We start from the raw sequence: 15,335 nt of genomic DNA on the forward strand, positions 1-15,335 counted from the left end.
TCTATTTTCATTTTATTTCAGAGCATCGGGGGCCACAAAAAAATTACCACAGAGGCTGCATGCAACCTGTGGGCCGCCAGTTTGACACCCCTGTTCTAAATTATGTTATAAGATTTAGAATGGTTAAAGATCCATTCCACAACTTGTCTCAGTTTTTCACACTGTAGTGGCTTATGTGTTGCTGTGATACAAGAAGGAGTGTCACTGGAATTTCAAATTTTACCCAAAATGAACAGGCCTCTGTAAACCTTCCAGACTAAGAACAGACAACAAAGGAGGACACAGGACCCACTTTGGAGGAAGGACCCACTGAAACCCTTATGCATAGCTTCAAAACATTGTCAGATACTGAAGACCTAATGAGTGGAAGTAGAACACTGTAGGACACAGTGCTAGAGGATCGGCCCCTCAGGTCAGAGGGCACTTGAATTGTGACTACCCAGGAGCTGCTTTCTCAGAGTGGAGTTAACCATGCTGATGTGTCAGGTAAAGCCTGTGGGAATGGAGCCTTCAGGATCTTCATTTGCTGATAGGGCACGACTTACGGTAAGGTGAAACAGCTGCAAAAATAATTATTGGAACTTGGAATGTGTGAGTGTGGATCCAGGAACACTGGAAGTGGTAATAAATGAAATGCATAAAGACCAATATCCTATGCTTCAGTAAGCTAAAATGAACTAGTATTGACCATTTCAAACCAGAGAATTATGTGATTGACTATGCTTGGAACAATGAAAATCAAGAGGAATGGTACTGCATTCATCGTCAAAAAGGAAATTGCTGAGGAGCTGATACCAAGGGCTCAAGTAGAAAAGAAAATGTTTTGGAAATAATGATGGCAACATATGTACAAATGTGCTTGACACAATGGATGCATGGATTGTTATAAGAGCTGTAAGAGCCCCCAATAAAATGATTTTTTAAAAGGAAATTACAAAATCGCCCTTGAAGAAAAGTACTGTCTGTGATAGGATTATATCCTCATTCTAGGAAATCATATCAACATAACTATTATTAAAATGTATGCAGCAATCACAACAGCTAGTGAGGAAGAGATTGAGGAATTCTAATGCATTTAGTTGGAAATTGATCAAACATTCAATTAAGACCCATTGATAATTATTGGTGATTGGAAAGCAAAAGCTGGGAACAAAGAGGAAGGAACAGTAGCTGGTTAAATGTGGAATTGGTGATAGAAATTAAGTTGGATATCAAATGATAGAATTTTTCAAGACCAAAACTTATTCATAGCAAATACCTCTTTTCAAATAACACAAAAAACTACGATACACATGGACTTCTCCAGATGGAATACACAGAAATCAAATTGACTACATCTGTGGGAACAGACGCTGGAGAAGTTCTATATTAGGAGCTAAATTCAGGCAAGATTCATACTGTGGAACACCAAAATAACGACTTGAGCTTTGGGAAAACATCAAGGCCATCATTTATGAAGAAAGTAAAAGGTCATTTAAAAGAGGGAAAAAAGAAAAGATCAAAATGGATGCCAAAAGATATTCTGAACTTGCTTTAGTCATGGAGTAGGTAAAGCAAATGGAAGCCATTATGAAGGCAAAGGACTAAGCAGAATGTTTCAAAGGGCAGCTCGAGAAGACAAACTCAAATATTATAACAAAATGTGCAAAGATCTAGAGTTAGAAAACCAAAATGGAAAAAGACGTTCAGCATACGTTAAGTGGAAAGAAGTAAAGAAAAAACGTTAAGCCTTGAAGCATAATATTGAAAGATTCTATGCGCAAAATATGAAACGACGCAGGACGCATCAAGAGAAGATGGAAAGAATACACAGAATCACTGTATCAAAAAGAACAGGTCAACACTCCACCATTTCAGGAGGTAGAATTTGAACAAGAATCAATAGTGCTGAAGGAAGAAGTTCAAGCTGCACTGAAAGCATTAGCCCAAAACACGGCTCCAGCAATTGATGGAATACCAATTGAAATGTTTCAACAAACTGATGAAGCACTTGAAAAGCTCCCTCATCTATGCCAGGAAATTATAAGACAGTTACTTGACCAACTGACTGGAAAAGATACGTATTTGTGCCCATTACAAAGAATGGTAACCCAACAGAATGCTCAAACTATAGAACTATTTATAGAACACATTGATATCTCATGCAAGTAAAATGTTGCTGAAGATAATCCAACAACAGTTGCAGCACTACATTGACAGGGAGCTGCCAGTGGTTCCGGCCAGATTGAGACAAGGATAACGAACAAGGTATATCATAGTTGATGCCAGATGGATCTTGGCTGAAAGCAGAGAATACCAGAAATATGTTTACTTGCATTTTATTGACTATGCAAAGGCATTTGACTGTGTGGACCATTAATAGGTTGTGAATAATCTTAAGAAGAATGGGAATTCCAGAATAATTCATTGTGTTCATGCAGAATTTGTACATAGATCAAGAGCTAGTTGTATGAACAGAACAAAAGAATAGGGCATAATTTAAAATCAGGGATATTTTGATATAGAGAAGAGACACATGCCATAATTTAAGAACTCAAATGTGCCTTGAAAAAACATGCCAACAAAATGAATTTAAAAATATAAATAATACAACAATTTCAAACACAAACACAAAAGGCAAACACCATAATATTAGAACTTGTCAACATTGTGAAAGAACAAAACAAGATACAAATATTGGAATCAACAATCAGTGATCTAGAAAACGAATCTTTCCAGAATAAAACATAAGAAGACTAAGTTATAAAAACGACCAAAAAATCTGAACATAATTCTATGTGACATCATCAAAAAGAACAACATATGCCTGATAAATGTCCCATAACCAAAAGAAGAAATAACAACTACTGAGAAAATAATCAATGAAGATGTAAAGGAGAATTTCCCTAACATCTTATCAGAACATTAATATATATACATGCAGGAAGTCCATAGAACACCAACTGACCCTAAAAGGAAATCATCTCAACACACAATAATCAAACTTTCTAATACCAGTGAGAAGGAAACAATCCTGAAAGGAAAACTGCATGGCAAAAAAAGGGGGCATTTATATACAAAGGACAAGCGATCAGAATTGGTTCAATATTTCCCACTGTAATCATTCAGGCAAGAAAGCAATGGAATGATAGATTCAAAACATTGAAAGAAAAAAAAATGCCAACCAAGAATCTTATATCCAGCAAAATTATCTCTTAAATATGAGGTGGAAATAAAAACATTTACAGACAAGGAAAAGCTCAAGGAATTACTTAAAATGCTACAAGCTTTTTAAAAAATGTTAAAAGATTTTCTGTCTACGGAAAATCTATAAAAACCAAAAACCCCAAATACTAGAAAAGACATTGTTATAGTGAAAAATTCTACTGAATAAATACTCAAAGTGAAAAAGAACTAAATAAATTAAAACTATGAATCATAGACAATATTTTTATATAAAGATAAAAATAAACAAACAAATACATAAGAGAAGACGAAACTGAGCAGACAATAAAGATTTAAATGGAGACACTATCAAACCATTCAAAAATTACACCACTATATTGAAATTAGAAAGAAAACCACAGACAAATTACAACAAAAAAAATTAAAATTTCAACAAAAAATAACCCAAGATGCAAACTATGTAAGACAAACTAAGATTTAAAAAAACCAGAAAAAAGCAAAGAGTGTAACAAGAAGACAACTACATAACAATAGGAAAGCAACATGAAAAACCATCATGAAAACTGAACCAGTAACACCATAAAAAACATTTTAAAAAGTGACATAAAAAAACATATTTATCAATAACAACACTGCATGGAAATGGACTGAGTTCACCAATTAAAATTAAAAAACGAATAGAATGAATTTTTAAAAGAACCTTTAATTTTCTGCTGAGTTAGTTAATTGTGCCAACCTGGCCAATAATCACATGTGGGGCTAATTGAAAGGTGGAGGGATAAATGGGTGGTGAGCCTCGCCTTTCTAGTTCTCGGGTCTCTTGCTTTGTGATGGTTGCACCACGGTGCAGCTGCCTTAGCAGTTCCCTGCTTCAGCTTGCAAGACGGACTTCCTACAAGACATCCCCAGGGAGAAGCCACATGGACCTATCCCGATGCAGCCCTGGGTGCTGGAGCAGTAGTGTGGAGACCCCTGCTAGTGCTGATTGCTGAGATGCTTATTCGTTCACTGACTCAGCTTTCCTCCTGCAGTCAGCATCATTGCCTCTGTTTTGTGAGGTGGAGGACTTTGTGGACTGGTGTTGCGTTAATGGGTTAATGTTGAACTTGTGGGGCTTGGGCAGCATTGGGTTGGGATGTTTTCATGATGCACACTTTCTTTACATAAAACTCTCTTATACATGAGTTGCTGTGGATTTGTTTCTCTAAAGTACCTAGACTAATAGAGCTGCTTAAAAGAAATACAACTTAGAGGGAGAGTCTCAAGATGGTGTCTAGGTAGAATCACCTGCCTGATGTTCCCATTGTTAGATTGGAAAATTAAGAGGTAAGGAGGCCAATATTAGTAGGCCAGGTGCTAAAAATAGAATCCCAGTGTATAAGAAGCTTGTGGTTCAGACTTCCCCTTGGGATTTTTGCCCATGTAGTGATTAGAGGGCTTGCTGAGACACTCTTGAATCCACCACACCTGCCCGTGAGCTGCCCATAACCTTTATCAGATCTAATGGGACATCATCCAACATCCCTTCCTGTGGCTGTGATCCAAGACCCACCAGCGTGCAGTAATTTCCCCAGACTGCTGTCTAAGGATGGTCATAATCCCAGGCCTTTGAAGAGCTTCCAAAAACTAGCCATTAGTGTTTCTACCCCTTTGTGAGTTTTCATTTTGTCTCTGAGGTTTCATACACCAAATGCTTGGGAATTTTGTATTATTAAAGCCTTATTAAAGCTTTGTATTACTAAAGCCTTTTTAAAAAAAAGAGTTCACTCTAGTGCTCCACCCTCTGCTTCCCTCTCTGCTCATGCATTCTCCGGCTTTGCACCTTCCATCCCCACCCGGAAACAGAGCAACCACATTGGCCACCCACTTTCCCCTTCTCCCCAGTTCCCACGTGGCCTGCCAGCGTGGGTAACAAAAGATAATTAGATACTAATTTTACTACAATCAGAGAGGCCCTAGGCTATTTACCCATGGCAGATCTCAGATACCCCAAAATACAGGTTATGGAGCTGTGCAAGAGAGAGCTGGGAGTGAACCAGTAAGGCAACAGAGAGAACTCACACCCAGCAAGCCCCAAACACACTTGGCCAATCTAATGCCCCTTTCCTGGGGGAAAGCAAGACACAATTCTGATACCAGGACACCCTGCGAGGCCCTAAACAAACAAAAACCTTTTTAAAAGGCAGTAATTCCAAAGCTGTGTTCCTTTTCACAATTTTGAATCTAAGCCACCACACGCCTGGTCCATCAACAAAGCTTAACATAACAAAACAAGAAAGACTACCGGGAGCTTAAAATCCCCTGTCTAAGCCAAAAACATCTTTTATGAGGTTTGGCTTGACAAAGAGTCTTTGAAAGACTGCTCAAATTCCACACAATAACAAGTCAGCAAAGCAAACCTTCCACATAGACACTGGCCTGCTGAGTAAGGCATTGCTATACTCCATCCCCCTAGGCTACTTAGGTAGGTGATAGGAATAGACCCCACCCCAGTTGGTCACCTCCACCATCTCCATCCCCTCTGATCTGATTCACCAGAGGTACATTCTTTCAAGATAATGAACTCAATCACAAAAATACAGCTCTTGCAGACATAGAAATCACCAAATCATCCCCCTAGACTGAATTTCACACCCTCTCTGACACCCTACAAGATCACAAGGCAGTAAAACATCATATGACCAAACATTGTCCCCATGATATGTAGGGTCGACAAGAGACCCTGGTGGATTCAATATACTCCTCTTTATCCACAACCATGATAACCTCTGGAACCTGTTCCCTTCACAGCAGCAACACACAACCTCCTTTAAACTCACCAAGTACAATTGCAACATTCTAGGAGAGAGCCGCCCCCCAGGGATACAGAGATGCAACTTGGACTTGCAGCATAGCTAGCTCCATTAGTTGTTAGACCTATTTGCATTAGCTTCGGAGAAAGAAAACATAGGGCTCTTTTCCCCACCACAGGAATTGGGATTCAGCATGTCAGAATTACTCGGCAACCTTCCCCACCCCTTGCAAGGCGGCCAGCAAACACAGGGTCCCTTTACCATAACCACCTTCTGAAAAGAAGCCCCACCTCATAAGGACACCAACAATAATAGCCTATATGTACCTTGGGGTTATATGTAAGAAGAGGAGAAGTCAAAGTTATGTAGCAACTTACTATGAAGGGGCCTTCTGTTATAAACACAATTAAAGGACTGCACTCTCCCTATCACAATTTATAGATTTGATAAGAGATCCTGGTAGATTTAACATACCCATCATGCACCCCAACCACCACATCTAGAACCTGCTTCCTGCTTCCTACACCTTGACAATATCTATTCTCCAGCAACTTACCAACTAAATACATATCCCCCAATAACCCTCTGTGCCCAGGTCCCTGTGAACACCAGTCCACATCCTTGCTGCTCATGACAGACTGGTGCTTCTGCTAGTGATCTGAGCCTGCGATCAGTCTGTGTCCAGGTCCCTTGAGTAGCTCCTCCCCCCACTATGGCCCTTGAGCACCAGCCCATGCTGTGGCCAGTTGGCCTGGCCAGCACAATGCTTGCTGCCCTTTATCGCCCGCCCACCCTGCCTGAGATAGCTATGCAAGTTGCCCTCCAAAAAGATAACTTTCACAGTCTAGGGCAGGGGTCCTCAAACTTTTAAAACAGGGGGCCAGTTCACTGTCTCTCAGACCCACTGGAGGGCCAAACTATAGTTTTTTAAAAAAAAAAACAATGAACAAATTCCTATGCACACTGCACATATCTTATTTTGAAGTAAAAGAAAAAACAAAAAACGGCAAAAACAACCAGTGGGCCGGATAAATGTCCTCAGCAGGTCGCATGTGGCCCACAGGCCGTAGTTTGAGGATGCCTGGTCTAAGGAGACAGTCAACTCAAGTGAGATAGAGACACAGTTTGAACCCATAGCGCCAGGCTCCAGGTAATCTTTAGAATCATTCCTACTAGCCTCTGAGAAAGAAATCACAGGGCTCTCAGACTCCCATGAAAATGGCACCAAGCTCCAACAAAATGCCACACAGACAGCAACCCACATCAGCAGCCACTACAAGAAAGCAAGAAAAACAGAACGCAATGTCTGAGGAGGACCTGAACCAAGCAATACTTAGAAAGAAATCTTCAGCATGCTGCTTAGAGGCATACAGGATATGAGGGACTCAATACACTAAAAGGATGAAAAAATAGAGAGAGTAGAGTCTACTTAGCGAAGGGAAATAAGAGTTCATGGCAAATTTAGCAGAAGCAAAGCAAATGGCAAAAGACCTTATCAACAGGTCAGAAGAGGTGCCCTGCTGTATCAGTGACCTCAAAGATAGTGAAGCAGAATTCAAACAAGATAATGAAAGAAAATCTGTAGAAACCTGAGAATAACGGGCAATCCTGTGAAGAGAAACAATATTTTAAAAATTGGGATATCAGAGCAGAACATAATGAAAAAAATAAACAGCCAAGACAGCGAGGGAATTCCTGGAAGAAAACTTCCCCAATTTAATGAAAGAGAATCAGAAGTAGAGAGGACACCAATTAGAATGCACTCCAAGAAAAACACTCCAAGGCATATAGTAGTCAAATTATCCAACTTTGAGGAAAATGAGGAAATCATAAGCTCAGCTATAAACAAAAAAAATCAGACATGTATAAGGGCAATCAGATAAGAATATGCTGAGACTTATCAAGAGAAAGAAGAGAGAATGGAGTAGCATCATCCAAAAGTTGAAGAAGGATAATAGTAATCCAAGAATATTCTATCCCACTAAACTCTCCATCAAATGGATGGGAGAGGTAAGGGTTTTCCCAGATCAGGAAATATTTAGAGATAGCATAAAACAGCAACAAACAAACAGCACTACAAAAATTACTTTGCAACTCATTTTGGCCAGGAGACCAACATCCACAGAGCAAAAACTTGAGACCACCTTATAGTGTAACACTATCCAGAAGCCAGAGCTCTGAAAACAATGCCAAGATGTCTTTGACCCAACAGTGAAAAGAAGGTAAAATTAAACCCCACACACATCCATAACACACTGCTAAGGAGAGAGGGAGGAAAATGGCTATCACAAAAGGTACAAGATGACAGCAAAGAATCTACAGATGGATATAATAATTCTGAATGTCAATGGTCTGAATTCCCCCATCAGAAGACAAAGCCTAGTAGACTGGACTAGGAAACAAAACCCAGAAATCTGTTGTCTGTAAGAGACACATCTCAAGCTCACAGAAAAAAACAGGTTGAGGATCAAAGGTTGGCAGAAAGTATATGAAACTAATGGCAATCCAAAAAAGCAGGAGTTGTCATTCTAATCTCTGAGAAAAATGGATTTCAAGTTTCAGGACATAACAAGAGCATTATATAATGCTTAAGGGATCAGTAGACTAAGATCCAGTGATCATAATAAACGTATACACTTCCAACAAGAGACCAGCAAAATACAAAAAAATGAAATCCTTTAAAAGATGAAAAAAGAAATCATGGGATCAACAATCACAGTAGGAAACTTCAATACAACCCCCCTGAGAAAGATAGATCAGTGGAAAACAAGTTCAAAAAGGAGGCTACAGAACTAAACTCTAGAATTACATGAAAACCTGATAGATGTATTCAGTACTCTCCATCCAACTGCAAAAAAACCCCAAAAACCAACTCCACATTCTTTTCAAGATCACATGGCACATATTCGAAAATAGACCACATGCTGGAGCAAAAGTTAAGTTTCAGTAAATTAAACATAGGGGTCACTCAGACTTCCTTCTCTGACGACTATGCCATAAAGCTGGAAATCAACAAAAGAAAGATTTAAAACAAACAAACAAACAAAAACAAGGGCAAACACTTGGAGGATTAACAACTTACTTCTTCAAAAGGAGTGGGTATTGGCTCAAATTAGAAATGAAATTAGAAGTTTCTAGGAACCATGAGAATGGGAATACAGCATATCAAAACCTATGGGGCACTTATGGTAGGTACCCTGTCACAAAACCTTCATTGGTTGGAACAGAATCAACAAAATAATCCTTCTAATAGCAAAAGAAAAAAAAAATTTTAATCATGGTAGAGATAAATGACTGAGAAGACCAAAAAAATGGAGAAAAATCAACTCAGTAAAAAGTTGGTTCTTTGAAAAGATTAACAGCATTGAGAAAACATTGAAAAACCAACAATAGATAGGGAGGAACAGGTTGAGAGGTAAAACGGGAAATTACAAAAGACCCTAATGAAATTAAAAGACTAATTATACAGTACTATGAAGGATTAAACTCCAAGGAATACAACAAGTTGAAAGACATGGAAAAATAAACCCTCCCAAAATCAAAATTTGATCAAAAAGAGTCTAAAATTTGAATAGAAACATAGCAAAAGTAGAAATATATAAGGTTATCAAGGAACTACCCATTAAAAGAAAGCCCTGGGTCACATGGCCTCACAGGAGGATTCTACCAAGCATTTGGGGGAAGAGCTGACACCAATTCTACACAAGCACTTCCAGAACATATAAAAGGATGGTAAACTTCCTAACACATTCAATGAAGGTAGTATAACACTGATACCAAAACTGAGCAAGGACCTGGCAAGAACAGAGAACTACAGGGCAATATCTCTAATGAACATAGATGCAAAAATACTTAACAAAATCTTGGCCAATAGAATGCAAAAGTATATAAAATGAAAAATTCATCATAACCCAGTGGGATTCATACCAGGGATGCAGGGACAGTTCAACATCTGAAAATCTATCAACATTATCCACCACGTTGAGAAGAAAAAGACAAGAACCACATGATAATATCAATAGATGCAGAAATAAAATTTGAAAACATTCAGCACCCATTCCTAATTAAGGCACTCCAGAAGATAGGACTGGAAGGAAATTACTTCAATATAATTAAAGCTATATACGAAAATCCAAAAGCCAACATTACAATCAATGGAGAAAAGTTGAAAACATACCACTGAAAGTTTATTCAAAATTTATTCAACATCGTCCTGGAGGTTCTAGCTAATAATATAAGGCAATGGAAGGATATCAAAGGTATATGCATGAGGAAAGAAAAAGTGACATCATCATTATTTGTAGATATGATTTTATATATTGAGAATACAAAATGTTCCACAGTAGGAGGGCTGGAAGTGATAGAGGAATATGGTAGAGTGTCAGGACACAGATCAACAAGCAGAAGTCAATTGGATTGCTATATACAACTAATGGGATTACAGAAAAAGAGATAAAAAAGGTAGTGCTCTTCACAATAGCCACACGTAAATTGAAATACCTAGGGACTAGCTAACCAAAAAAAAAAAAAAACCAAAAAGATCTGTATGAGGAAAACATTTTTATAAGAAACCAAAAAGGACTTTCACAAATGGAAAAATATCCCATGCTCTTGGGTCCACAGACTCAATATTGTAAAGATGTCAATTATTCCTAAAGCATTGTTTAGGTTCAATGCAATACCAGCATCATTTTTCAAACTAATGGGGAAACTGGCTACTAATTTCATATGGAAAGGAAAGAAGCCCAGAATTGGCAAAGAACTCCTCAAGAAGAAGAATAAAGTGGGTGGGCTTGCATTACCTGATTTTAAAACTTGTGATACAGCCACAGTTGTCAAAACATCATGCAGTGGTATAATGATAGATATTTGGACCAATGGATATGAAGAGAAAAGTCAGGAATAAAAACAGCAAAATATAGACAACTGATCTTTGATAAGGAACTAAAAACATCAAATGGGAAGCAGATGCCCTTTTTAACAAATGGTGCTGAAAAACTGGATATTGATCAACAACAAAAATGAAGCAAGACCCTTACGTCACCCCATACACAAGGCCAACTTCAAGGTAGATCACAGACCTCCAGGTAAAATCCAAAACTATCAGGAACACCAATGAAAAAATTGAGACAAAGCTAATAACCGAACACAGGGAATACATAAGCTATCAGTAATAATGAAGGATGTACACCCAGAGGAAGAGAAAACAGACATGTGGGACATAATAAAGATAAAACACATGTGTGCATTGAAAGACTTCATAAAGAGAGTAATAAGGAAAAGATATTTAATAATGACATATCAGACAAAGGTCTTATTACTAAAATCTACAGAACCCTGAAACCATGCAACAAGAGAAAAATAAATAGTCCACTGAGGAGGTGGGCAAAATACGTGAACAGAAAATTCACAAAGGAGGAAACCCGAATGGCCAATAAACATGTAAGAAAATGTTTCTGATCATCATCTGGGAAATGCAAATCAAAACAACTATGAGATACCACCTAAAACCCACAAGGATCGACCAATCCAAAAAACCAGAAAGCAACAAATGAATGCAAGGGGTGTGGTGAGACAGGAACTCTCATTTGCTACTGGTGGTCTTGTAGATCTGTACAGCTATTGTGGAAAGCGATTTGTTGATACCTGAAACAGATGGAAATCAACTTACCTTCTGACCCAGCAATATTACTCGTGGGCGTATACCCAGAAGAAATAACACAAAGGCCATGACCAGACATCTGTGCTTCAATGTCCATCACTGCGGAGGTCACAGTCACGGAGAGTTGGAAACGGCCTAAATTCCCATCAATAGATGAATGGATTCAAAAACCCTGGTATATAGACACAATGGATCCTTTAAAAATAGGGATGAAAAGATATAGCACTTCATTTCCTGGAGAGAGTTAGAGGATATGATGCTGAGCAAACTCAGCCAAGCACAAAAGGAGAACTTTAACATAGGTCCAGGGAGATAATTTCAATCAACAGAACGGACATAGGGGAAATGTACGTATCACACAGTTGCCAGGCTGAGGACCAGATACTCTGGGAAGAGCCAGACAAAACCCAAAGATGCATACGTCATCGGAAGAAAGAAATTAAAAACATGCAGATTGCATCTGTGATGAAATAAATCTCTTCTCCCCACCCTCTGTCCCCCATCTCTCATAGGCCTTGATGGTCCATAGAGGGGTGAGGGAAGAAAAGAGATGGCAATGGGGGAACAGGGCACTAATCCACTGAAGGGGAGGGTATTGTTATGTCTCCACAGGAAAAAGAGAGAGTAGACCTCATTCCGGTGTGCCAAGTCTTGAGGAAGACATTCCTGCTCAGAGCAGCTTGCTCACCTTTTTTGAAACAAGGGGGTACGCCCCACCCAAACCGAAATTGTGCTGGGTGGAGCAGAGCTTTCGTAGTACACAGTTTTCTCTCTAGGAGAACATTGAGCAACTTGCTCTGAGTTAGTGCACCCAGTGGTGTCACCTGGGAAGGGTTTTTGTGGTCACAGTGAATTTTTTTCATAAAAGCAGTTTTGCTCGAACCTCATTTTTTTTAATGGTTGATTAAAGATAACAGCGTGCAGCTGTGAAATTTTGCTGTAGAAACTGTTGTGATGTTGAACACCACTTACAAGGACAGCACTATGGGGAAAAACTCAAGTGTACAAGTGTTTTCTGGTTTCAAAAAAAGGTGAAATATCGATTGATGACAAACCTCGTTCTGGATGTCCATCAACTTCCTGAATGGATGAAAATGTCAACTCGTAGTGCATTTGGAGTTTGTTCCACCAGGTCAGACTGTCAATCAAGCTTTCTATTTAGAGGTTCTGAAAAGATTACATAACAACAACAAAAAGGTCTTTGCCACCATGGCAATGCACCCGCTCACACAGCCATCTCAGTGTGCCAGTTTTTGGCAAAAAACAGCATGCCTCTCTTGCCCCCACATCTTGCTCACATGACCCTGTTCCATGTGACTTCTTTTTGTTTCTGTGAATGAAGACGGACATGAAAGGACAGCAATTTGATGATGTGGAAGAGGTGAAGAAAAAAAATGAGGGAGGTTCTGCCAACCTTCCAAGCAGATGAGTTTGAAAACTGTTTCCAAGAATGGAATCACAGATTTGACAAATGTATTAAGTGTAATGGCGAGTACTTTGAAGATTATAAGGTTGTTTTGTAAAACAAATTTAAATACATAGTTTTGAAAAAAAAATCCATGTTTTGGGGGGTATATATATATTTCACTCAACAAAATTTCACTTAACTTTCTTCTCTAGTGCCCATGGCAGCTCCTCTAGGATAGAACATATTTTAGGTCATAAAACAAGCATCAACAAATTCAAAACCATTGTGATAATAGAAACCATCTTTTCGGATCTTAATGCTCTAAAATGAGAAATCAACCATAGAGTGATTAACTCCAAAAGACCAAATACATGTAAATTGAATAAAACTTTAGTCAAGAATCACTGGGTAATTGAAGAAATAAAGAGCACAATAAACACTTGCTTGAAACAAATGAGAACGAAAATACAACATATCAAAATCTTGTTATACAGTAAAAGTAGTACTCAGAGGGCAATTTATAGCAATGTCTACACACATCAATAAGGCAGAAAGAATCAAAACAACCATAACACATTAACTACAACAATTGGGGAAAATGCAGCAAAGCAAACCATAGGCAAAATCAATAAGGCAAGAAGTTGGTTCTTTGAAAAGGTTAACAAAGTTAATAAACCACTGGCAAATCTAACAAAGGAAAATAATGAGAAAAGACAAATTCTACAAATATGAAATGAAATGGGTGATATTACAACAGAACCAAATGAGATGAAAAATGTACATAATCACATAGTATTATGAAAAACTGTATTCCAACAAATTTGAAAACTAGAAGAAATCAATAAATTTCTAGAAAGACATTGTTTACCTAAATTACCATAAAATGATGTAGACAATCTCAACACACTTATAACAAGAGAAGAAATAGACCTAGTCATAAAAATCTCCCAGTGTGAAAAAGTACAGGACCAGATGATTTCACTGGTGAATGCTATCAAACATTTAGAAAAGACTTAATACCAATTTTATATAAACTATTCCATAATACACAATGGGCAATAATACTACCAAAATCATTTTGTGAAACAGCTATAACTCTGATTCCTAAACCAGGCAAAGATATCAACAGAATTGAAAACTATAAACAATGTAATGCATTTAGATGCCAAGATCTTCAGTAAAATACTAGCTAAGAGAATCCAAAACAAAAACAAACACAAAGCCCCATCATGAACAAATAGGGTTCACACCAACTATGTCAAGATGGCTGAATAACAGAAGAACAAAAACATGTGATTTGCACGTAAACAAACCTAACATGAACCATATGATTATAACAATAGATAGAGAAAAGGTATTTGATAAAATTCAACATTCATTCCTGATAAAAACACTCAATAAAATAAGTATAGAAGGGAAATTTCTCACATACTAAGAGCCATATACGCAAAACCAATAACCTGCATCTCACTGAATGAAGGGAAATTGAACTCATTTCACCTTCAAACAGGAACTAGACAAGGCTTCCCTTTATCATCACTTGTATTTAATATAGTTCTGGAAGGTTTTGGTTAGAACCATAAAACAACAAAAAGAAATTAGAAGTATCAACATAGGCATAGAAGAAATAAGAATCTTTTAATTTGCAGACAACATAACCCTACATATAGAAACTCCCAAAGATTCAATTAAATGATTGCTTGAACTACTTAAAAAATTTGTCAGTATATAAGATCAACATACAGAAAGTAGTTGGATTTTTGTATATTAAGGATAGTGATACTGAAAATGATATCAAAAGAACAATACCATTTACAGTAACTATATTTGTATAAATATAAATATTTATATAAAATATTATAATAACTATACAAAATATAAGATAAATCTTACCAGAGAAACAAAAGACTTATATAAAGAAAGCTACAAAATATTCCTTTAAGACATATATACACCTTTGTTTATTGCAGCAATTTCCACAATATCAAGAGCTTGAAAAAAACCAAAAACTCCAACTATAGAGGAATAGATAAACAAGTTCTTGTACATTCATACTATGGAATTTTATGTATGAATAAAAAAAAATTGATGACTCTTAAATACCACAGGACATGGAAAAAACTAGAGAACATTGAGTTTAGCAAACTCAGTATATCTTACAAAGATGTATATTTAATATCAACATAATCATAAGCAAAATCAAAGAAGTAGAAATGTGGTTTACACACCAAAACGATGAGGAAACCAGGGACTAGGGTGCAAAAAGGGAGAGAGGAGGGGTTGGAAGCGGATAGAAAAAAATGGAGAG

Source organism: Echinops telfairi, unplaced genomic scaffold (genome assembly GCF_000313985.2).
Source record: "Echinops telfairi isolate 266 unplaced genomic scaffold, ASM31398v2 ScPeMD7_27;HRSCAF=92, whole genome shotgun sequence".
Lineage (NCBI taxonomy): Eukaryota > Metazoa > Chordata > Mammalia > Afrosoricida > Tenrecidae > Echinops > Echinops telfairi.